Here is an 8,318-nt window from a genome sequence, read left to right as displayed (position 1 = left end):
CTCAAGACACTCTCTCTTCTTTGATGGGGCAGCAAAGGGTAATCCAGGCAAAGCTGGTGCAGGAGGTGTTGTTATAAATCCTTCTGGGGAAAAAATTCATTCCTTTGCTTGGGGGCTTGGACATTCAACCAGCATTCAAGCTGAGGCTTTGGCCCTCTTTCAAGGCCTCAAGATCCTCAAAGATCTTAACATAAGTGAAGCTATTGTCATAGGTGACTCCCAGATCATTATAAACGCAATGATTTCCAACTCCCCAGCGTTGGATCTTAAACTAGCAAGGCTAATATCCAGAATCAAGGGCTTGGAAAACGATTTTCAGAAGCTGAATTACTACCATGTGTTGAGAACTCAGAATAAAGAGGCGGACAATGAAGCCAACAAAGCTACCCTTCTCTCTGCTGGAGTCAAGATGAAAGGCGAAGAGGAAGCCTGGGAACCCATCCCATAAGCTGATTACTGTCATGTTTTACTGCTTACTCTTAAATAAATTTGTTTGTATCTTCAAGTGGGGAAAAATATCTGAAATCGAAAACATAAATTCCTTATCAAGGAAGAAGACTTCAAGCTTCAGCTGCACTCCCATTCTTAGCAGTGAGATGCAACAGGACATAGAAGTCCTCAATGTAATCATATTTTTGGCATTCAGGCCAAGATGAATACAAATGCCCCATAACCGTTTCTGTCAAAAAAAAAAAAAAAAGTCAAAACAACTACAAATTTTGATTCAGAGTATCTGAAAATTAAAGAAAAATTTCAGAAAATTGAATGATTAGATGAGGAGAAGAATGATTTTCAATAGAACAACTACTTGCCACCGGAGGCAGTAATTAACCACCAAACGAGTGGTAGATGGATAATATATGTTGTTTTTACCCTTTTTTGTCTCATTATTCTAAGAAAGAACAGAGAGAGACTAAAGAGAAAGAAGTAGCAGAAAATAGAAGAATGAGAATTGCAGCCCCGGTATCTCGGGGGGACATTGGTTGTGTAGTAGTGTCATGGTTGGGTGGAGCCAAGTTCTGAGCTATTAATTTCCTATAAGAAAAGTTTTGTATCAAGTCGGTATTTCTAACCTATTTATATGTTCAAATAACAAGAAGGAAGAATTAGATATTGCAAATTGAGTAATTTATGAAATTTGCAGTGTTATGTTTGTTTAAATATTGTACAAAATGACAAAGTATAGAAATACTCTGCTATGAAGGATTCTAAAATGGTATAGGAATCAAATAGTCATGAATCTATAAGCATTTTATAGAACATCATTCTTTTAATTATAACTTGTTTGTTTAACATATGGAAGTGAGTGAATATGAATGTTAATATATATATGCGTGTGTGGGGGTCTATTTTGTTAGAGATGGAAGGAAGCCTATTTATCCTATAATTTGAGAAAAGATGGTTTAGAAATGTTTATATTTAATAATGGTACAAGAGAAAACTTTTATATTTCATATGAATTTTTCTAAATATAATAAGCCAAATTGTAGTGAAATTGTGTTATTGGCAAGAAACCCGAGTAGAGAATAAATTACAGACAAATTAGATAGATTTGTTGAAAAATAGTAAAGAATTTTGAGCGAGAACTATTTTCTACTACATAGGATTAAATTACGTGCAAAGTATGAATATATAAATTTAGACTATGTTACATATTGAAAGAAGAACTAAGAGTCTGCAATAAAATCCTTTGTAATATTTATCAACCTTAGAATGTTAGAAAAGACAAGACGAGGGGATCCATTTTGTTAGGGATGGAAGGAAGCCTAATTATCCTATAATTTGAGAAAAGATGGTTTAGAAATATTTATATTTAATAATGGTATAAGATAAAACTTTTATATTTCATATGAAGTTTTCTAAATCTAATATGGCGAGAAGAAAAAAATAGGAAAAAGCCAAATTGTAGCGAAATGTGTTATTGGCAAGAGACCTATTTATTGAAAAATAGTAAAGAATTTTGAGCAAGAATGATTTTCTATAACAACGGATTAAATTACATTAAATGCAAAGTATGAATATAGAAATTTAGACTCTTTTACATATCGAAAGAAGAACTCAGAGTCTACAATAAAATCATTTGTAATATTTATAGACCTTAGAATGTTAGAAAAGACAATATGAGAAACAAATATAGACCCATGTCGTTATATATATATATATATAAATGACAAGGCATTGTAAGCTTTTTATTTTGCACAAATAAAGAAGAGATTTTTAACCACTATCAAATATACACAATGGATATGTAATAGTATAACAAACTACTCAAAATGAACATGTAGGGTATACAAACCCATAGTTTCCCTATTTTATTGAAAAATACAACTAAAAGAATCTGAAACCATATCTATAATATAATCATTGTAATGATTGTCAAAGTACAGTGGGGTGATTTACATATAAAAGCATACGTAGAAATTTTGCAGATAACTCACAAAACTTTTATAAATATGAATTAAAAAAGGAGAAAATAAACACCCTCGCAGGGAGGCTCCATATACAAAATTTAGAACTAATTTTTTGTTTAATCTATTATAAATCAAAATATTGTATAGCCTTTAAACCTGAAAACACTAAAAATATTTTAGTTCCGAGAGAACTGTATACCCTGTAGAATTCAAGGAATAAAACAAAAGAAGGCAACACTAAAATTCTGAAAAATTGTCTTCACATGAAAGACCTCGCCTTGTGAAAGAAGAAAACCAAAGGGTTGTAGTATTCCTCTATCTTGGTAAGGCAATGAATAAGTCGCTATTTAATATTAAATCCAGGAGTACCCTTGCCAACAATGTCTTATGAAAAATGAGTTATTCATAAACAACCCAAACATACAATACGTAGCATAAGGAAACATTGTATGGAAGTTAGTACATAGTAGAATATATACAAGGTTCGAAAATAAATATTAAAAGGAAAAAAATGGGTGTAAAACAAGCCATTACCTTGCATGGTAGTTGTAGCTCCTGGGTACTCTGTGTACAGAGAAGGAAGGAGTTAGAATTAGATGTAAAAAAAAAAAAAAAAAAAAATTGAACGAACAGAGTAATTATTGTGAGAACGAAACAAAGGAGTTCATGAGATATATAAAAAAATCGATAGTAGTATGTAGTGGGTTATCATCATTGACAAAACCCAAAATAAGACCAATGAAAACCCTAACTGGAAAAACTTGAAAACCCTCATCAGGATTAAAAATTGGTGATAGGAATTAAAAATAAAAACCTTGTGGAATAAACACAAAAACTTATGAATTATGGAGAAGAATAAATCTCGTTGAAACCCTAGCAAATGCTAGAGTTGTTTAGATAAAGGAATTCACAAAATGATGAATAGGGAGATTTAAACACTTGGGTGTCAACGAAAAATGCTTACCAAGCTATTACAACTTCCAGTGACAGTAAGGAAATGAATAAGTCAGTCTTTAATATTAAATCTAGGAGTACCCTTGCCAACAGTGCTTTACAAAAAATGAGTTGTTCATAGACAACCCAGTAAACAATGTATGGAAGTTAGTACATAGTAGAACATATACAAAGTTCGAAAAGAAATATTAAAAGGAAAATTTCGGGTGTAAAACAAGCCATTACCTTGCATGGTAGTTGTAGCTCATGGGTACTCTTTGTACAGAGAGAGAAGGAGTTATAATTTAATGATATATAGAAACATAAAAGAAATATGCATGAACGAACAGAGTAATTGTTGTGAGAACAAAACAGAGGATTTCGTGAGATATATAGAAAAATCAATAGTGTTCTGTAGTGGGTTGTCATGATAAACAAAACCCAAAATAAGACCAATGAAAACCCTAATACGAAAAACTTGAAAACCCTCGTTGGGATTAAAAATTAGTGACATGAATTTAAAATAAAGACTTTGTCGATAAACACAAGAACTTATGAACACTAGAGAAGAATAAATCTCCTTGAAACCCTAGCAAATGCTAGAATTATTTATACAAAGGAATTCAAAGAATAACAAATAGGAAGATTAAACATCTAGGTGTCAACGAGAAATTCTTACCAATCTATTACAACTCTCAGCGATGGTTTGCAATAGAGATGGCTTCTAGCTTCAAGAAAAAAGAAAGTGAAACCCTTTGTTGCATTTTCAATGCAAAAATTATAAACAAAATGTTACACATAATTTAAATAAAGATCTACACACTACAAAATCCATATATAGAAATGCCAAAAGAGGAGGGATTATATAAGAACTTACCTTTGTCAACCAGGCTCGACACGTTGAAGAGAAGCAATTATTTTCATCATAATAATAGAAATTAAAAAATGTCGATGACCAGGTGGAGGGAAAACAATGATGTTAACAGAAAATATTAGAACACCTTATGGATATTGTGATTGAAGCCCTGGCAAAAAGCGACAAGGTCAGAAAGAAAACTTTAGAAGAATGAATGCGGTGTTAACATTGACCAAGTAAAAAATAAAAGAGGTTAAATGATGGTTAATTGGAATACTAAGGGAATGAAGTTGATATTACCTACTCATTTGGAATTAAATAGTATTTTACCATAAGGAAACTAAATGAATTAAATAGTATTTTACTATTAGGAAACTAAAATCCCTCAAAATGGAAAGAACCATTACCAAGTGAATGAAGAAGTGGTTCGCTAATTTTATGGTTAATATTGTTATTATTATAAATAAAAAGAAAAAAAAAATTGCATAATCATGAGGTTCTTTACAAATGAGTCTTTCCATTAAGTAAGGGCACCATTGCTTCAGGGCATGTAGTATTGCCAACATTTCCTTCTTATAAATAGGTTTGTGTAAATACTTTCCCTTGATTGGATGACTTTCAAAAGCAATGGGTCTTCCATCTTGCATTTTTTTCCCGGAAAGAAAAATCGTAATTTTCATTATCAAAGAAAATTACATGTTGTAGATGCCCTTGGCATATGCAGTAAAGAGACCGTAGTCATCTGTGAAATGTTGCAGAACTGATAAAAACTTACAAAAATCCCCTGTTCAGGTATACTGATAAAGTTCATATACAGAAATATTTACATATCCAAAAAAATTGTTCATAAATATTAACAAAAAAGTGTTGTAACTAGGGCCAGTCTACCCTCTGTAGATCATGGTCTATATATGGTCTATGGTAGTACTGATAGACCTGTGCAGGGGTGTGCTCTCTGATCAACCATTCTCCTCGAGGATGATTCGTTGCCTCTTTCGATAACCTGTCCGCGGCTGCATTACGTTCCCTGTAGATATGAGTGCAAGAAACAAGATCAAATTGTGATTTTAAAAATAAAACATCATCCAATATTGTTCTGAGCGAATAAGCATGGCATGTAGTAGTGCAATTGAACCAGTTTATGACCATCTTAGAGTCCCCAAATATGTGTAGTTGTCTGCAGTTTTTGGAAGTAGCGAAATGTAACAGGTGGCAGAGGGTCATGAGTTCCGCAAAATTGTTAGTGCCATTTCCCAGCCCCAGGCTGATATGGTAGTAGTGTGATTCAGATATGTGAAGAATGATGCCTCCGCCGCAACCTTGATCTTGGGCTGCACCATCGAAATAGGCCCAGGGTTTCCCTCTATCTATGACTTCAGGTGTAATGTGCCTTGTCCGGGTGACCTGTGTCTCCTCCGGGATTTCAAGGTAGCTTTTACAAATCTTTGGAATAATCTGAGCCCATACAAGTTGTTTCCCTTGAAAAATAATGTTGTTTCTGCAAATCCAAATGTGCCAGGACACTATCAGAGGCAAGTTCCGAGCTTTCGGTAATGTTGCAATGTCCCACCAGTTGTTCCAGGCCATATTCGTGTCATCCCCGGTCCATGAATAAGCTATCTTAAGAATCTGAAGGACTTGTGCCCAGACATGCTGAGAAGTTGGACAAGTAAGGAATAGGTGATTGGTAGTTTCCTCCTCGTTTTTGTAGAGAACACACCATGTAGGTCCCGGGAATGCCCGTTTCCTTAGGTTTGTTCCAGTTGGAATTTTGTCCGCAATGATATTCCACATTAGTAATTGGGAACGTGGAGGACCTTGTAGCTTCCAGATATTCCACCACCAGCTTTTCAGTACATCAAGTTTGTGTCTAGCATGTATTGTTATGTATCCCTCCTTTGGGGAGTAGGTTCCATTCTGTGCTAGTCCCCAGAGCAGCTCATCAGGCTCGTCCCTTAATCTAACATGAGATTCTGATAAGGCTCTCAAATAGGTCCCCCACTCCAAGTGCCACTGAGCAGGGATATCTAATGTCGTCCCTGATAACCAAGCTTGCTGATATACATATGTGTTTTGGGGGTCCCCTATATGTGTTATGTAGTAGATATCCTTTTGGTTCAGGTTGACAATCAGGTCCGGTGGGAGTAAGTGAGAGTTCCCGCATCCAATCCAAGGGTCTATCCCAATACGAGCAGACCCACCATTGCCAATCCTCCATGTGAGTCCCCTTCTAATAGTGGGGAGGGTATTTAACACTGCCCTCCAGATGACAGAAATACCCTTCCTGTTCCAAGCTGGTAGTCTTAGCCAATCCTGCACTGGGATCAGCCAGATGTATTTGTAAATGATCACTTATGACCAAAGGCTCCTTTGCTTCAGGAGAAGCCATCCCAGTTTGGCCGCAAGAGCTTGGGCGAAGGCAGATAAGTTTTTTAATCCCCACCCACCCCATTTTTTGGGGATAGCAATGCTGCTCCATTTGACCCAAGCATATAGTTTCCCCTCTTTATTCCCTTTCCATAAGAAATTGCAGCATATTCTCTGAATCCTTTGTATAATTCCTTGTGGGATCCAGGCCAGGGACATCCAATAAACCGGTGTGGCTTCGAGGACAGATTTAATAAGCACCAATCTGCCAACCCTAGATAGTAGTCTGTGGCTCCATATATTTAATCTTCTTTCTATCTTTGTGATCAACCAAGTCCAGTCTGCTATTTTGTATCCATCTGATTTTATCCTAAATCCCAGGTACTTCAATCCATCCTTCAGGGACTGAATTTGAAAAGGGAAGTTTTGAAGAGCAAGATTGGTTTCTTGTTGAGTACATCTTGATAGGGAGATGGTGGATTTAACCTGATTAATCTCCATCCCTGTGGCAGAGGTGAATAACCTCAGTATCCCTGTGAAGGTATTTATGTCCTGTATGCCCCCATCCAGAAATATGAGGATGTCATCAACAAAAAGGAGGTGAGTCAGTGTGCATTGGTCTGTTATTTTGAGTCCCTTGAGACACCCTGCACTCTTTTCCGAGGCAATCTTTCTGCTGAGTCCTTCCATGACCAATAGGAAAAGTAGGGGGGATAGGGGGCATCCTTGTTTGAGTCCCCTCTCAGCTCGGAAGGAGTGAGAGGTAGATCCATTAATTAAAATTGCAAAGGAAACCGAAGTAATACAACACATGATCCATCAGATGAATTCTGGGGGGAAGCCCAGATGAGTGAGTAACATCCAGAGATATAGCCAGTTGACCCGGTCAAATGCCTTTGAGAGATCAATTTTTAGCATCATTCCTTTGAGTTTCTTCAGCTTGATAGAGTGGAGGGCCTCTTGTGCCGTGCCAATGGCCTCATGAATTTGACGGTTTTGTAAAAAGGCAAACTGTTCCGGGGAGATATGATCTGATAGGATAGGTTTGATACGAATAGCTATGATCTTAGCTATGATTTTATAGAGGCAGTTGCAGAGGGATATAGGTCTGAAATCATTAAAGGATAGAGGAGAGTCCATTTTGGGGATGAGGGCTATGAAGGTGGAGTTTATAGGCTCATGTATTCTGCCCAGGATACGGCTTTCTTCGACTACAACAAGAAGGTCAAGTCCAATGATGTCAAAGAAGGTGAGGTAGAACTCCACTGGCCATCCATCTGGCCCCAGACTTTTATCTCTTTTGAACCATTTCAAAGTGCTCTCAAGTTCCCCCAAAGAGACAGGTTTATTGAGCTCCTCCAGCCTTTCAGGTTCCACGAATCGGGGAAAGTACCCTACGATGCGGATAATATCAGCTAGTGTAGCACCTGGAGGGGCTTTGAACAGCTGATTGAAATGAGCAGTGCCCAACTGAGACAGCTGAGAGTGAGTATTTGTCGTCAATCCCTGATCCAAGGGCATCTGCCAAATCGTGTTGCTGGCTTTTCTTCCATTGGAAAATTTGTGGAAGAATTTAGTGTTGCCATCCCCAACCTGTAACCAAATGGCCCGGCTTCTGAGTCTCCAAGTTTCTTCCCAGGCTAGTAGGATCTTAGATCTCTGGGATTCCAGCTCTACTAGTTGCAATTTTGACTCCATGGAGTTAAAGCCCCTGCTGTGTTCATCCGTTAGTAAGGCTATCTGGGTTTCTA

Source organism: Pinus tabuliformis, chromosome 2_2, assembly GCF_031772625.1.
Source record: "Pinus tabuliformis cultivar Carrire ecotype Pingquan chromosome 2_2, CPIR1, whole genome shotgun sequence".
Lineage (NCBI taxonomy): Eukaryota > Viridiplantae > Streptophyta > Pinopsida > Pinales > Pinaceae > Pinus > Pinus tabuliformis.
This window is presented reverse-complemented; position numbering follows the sequence as displayed.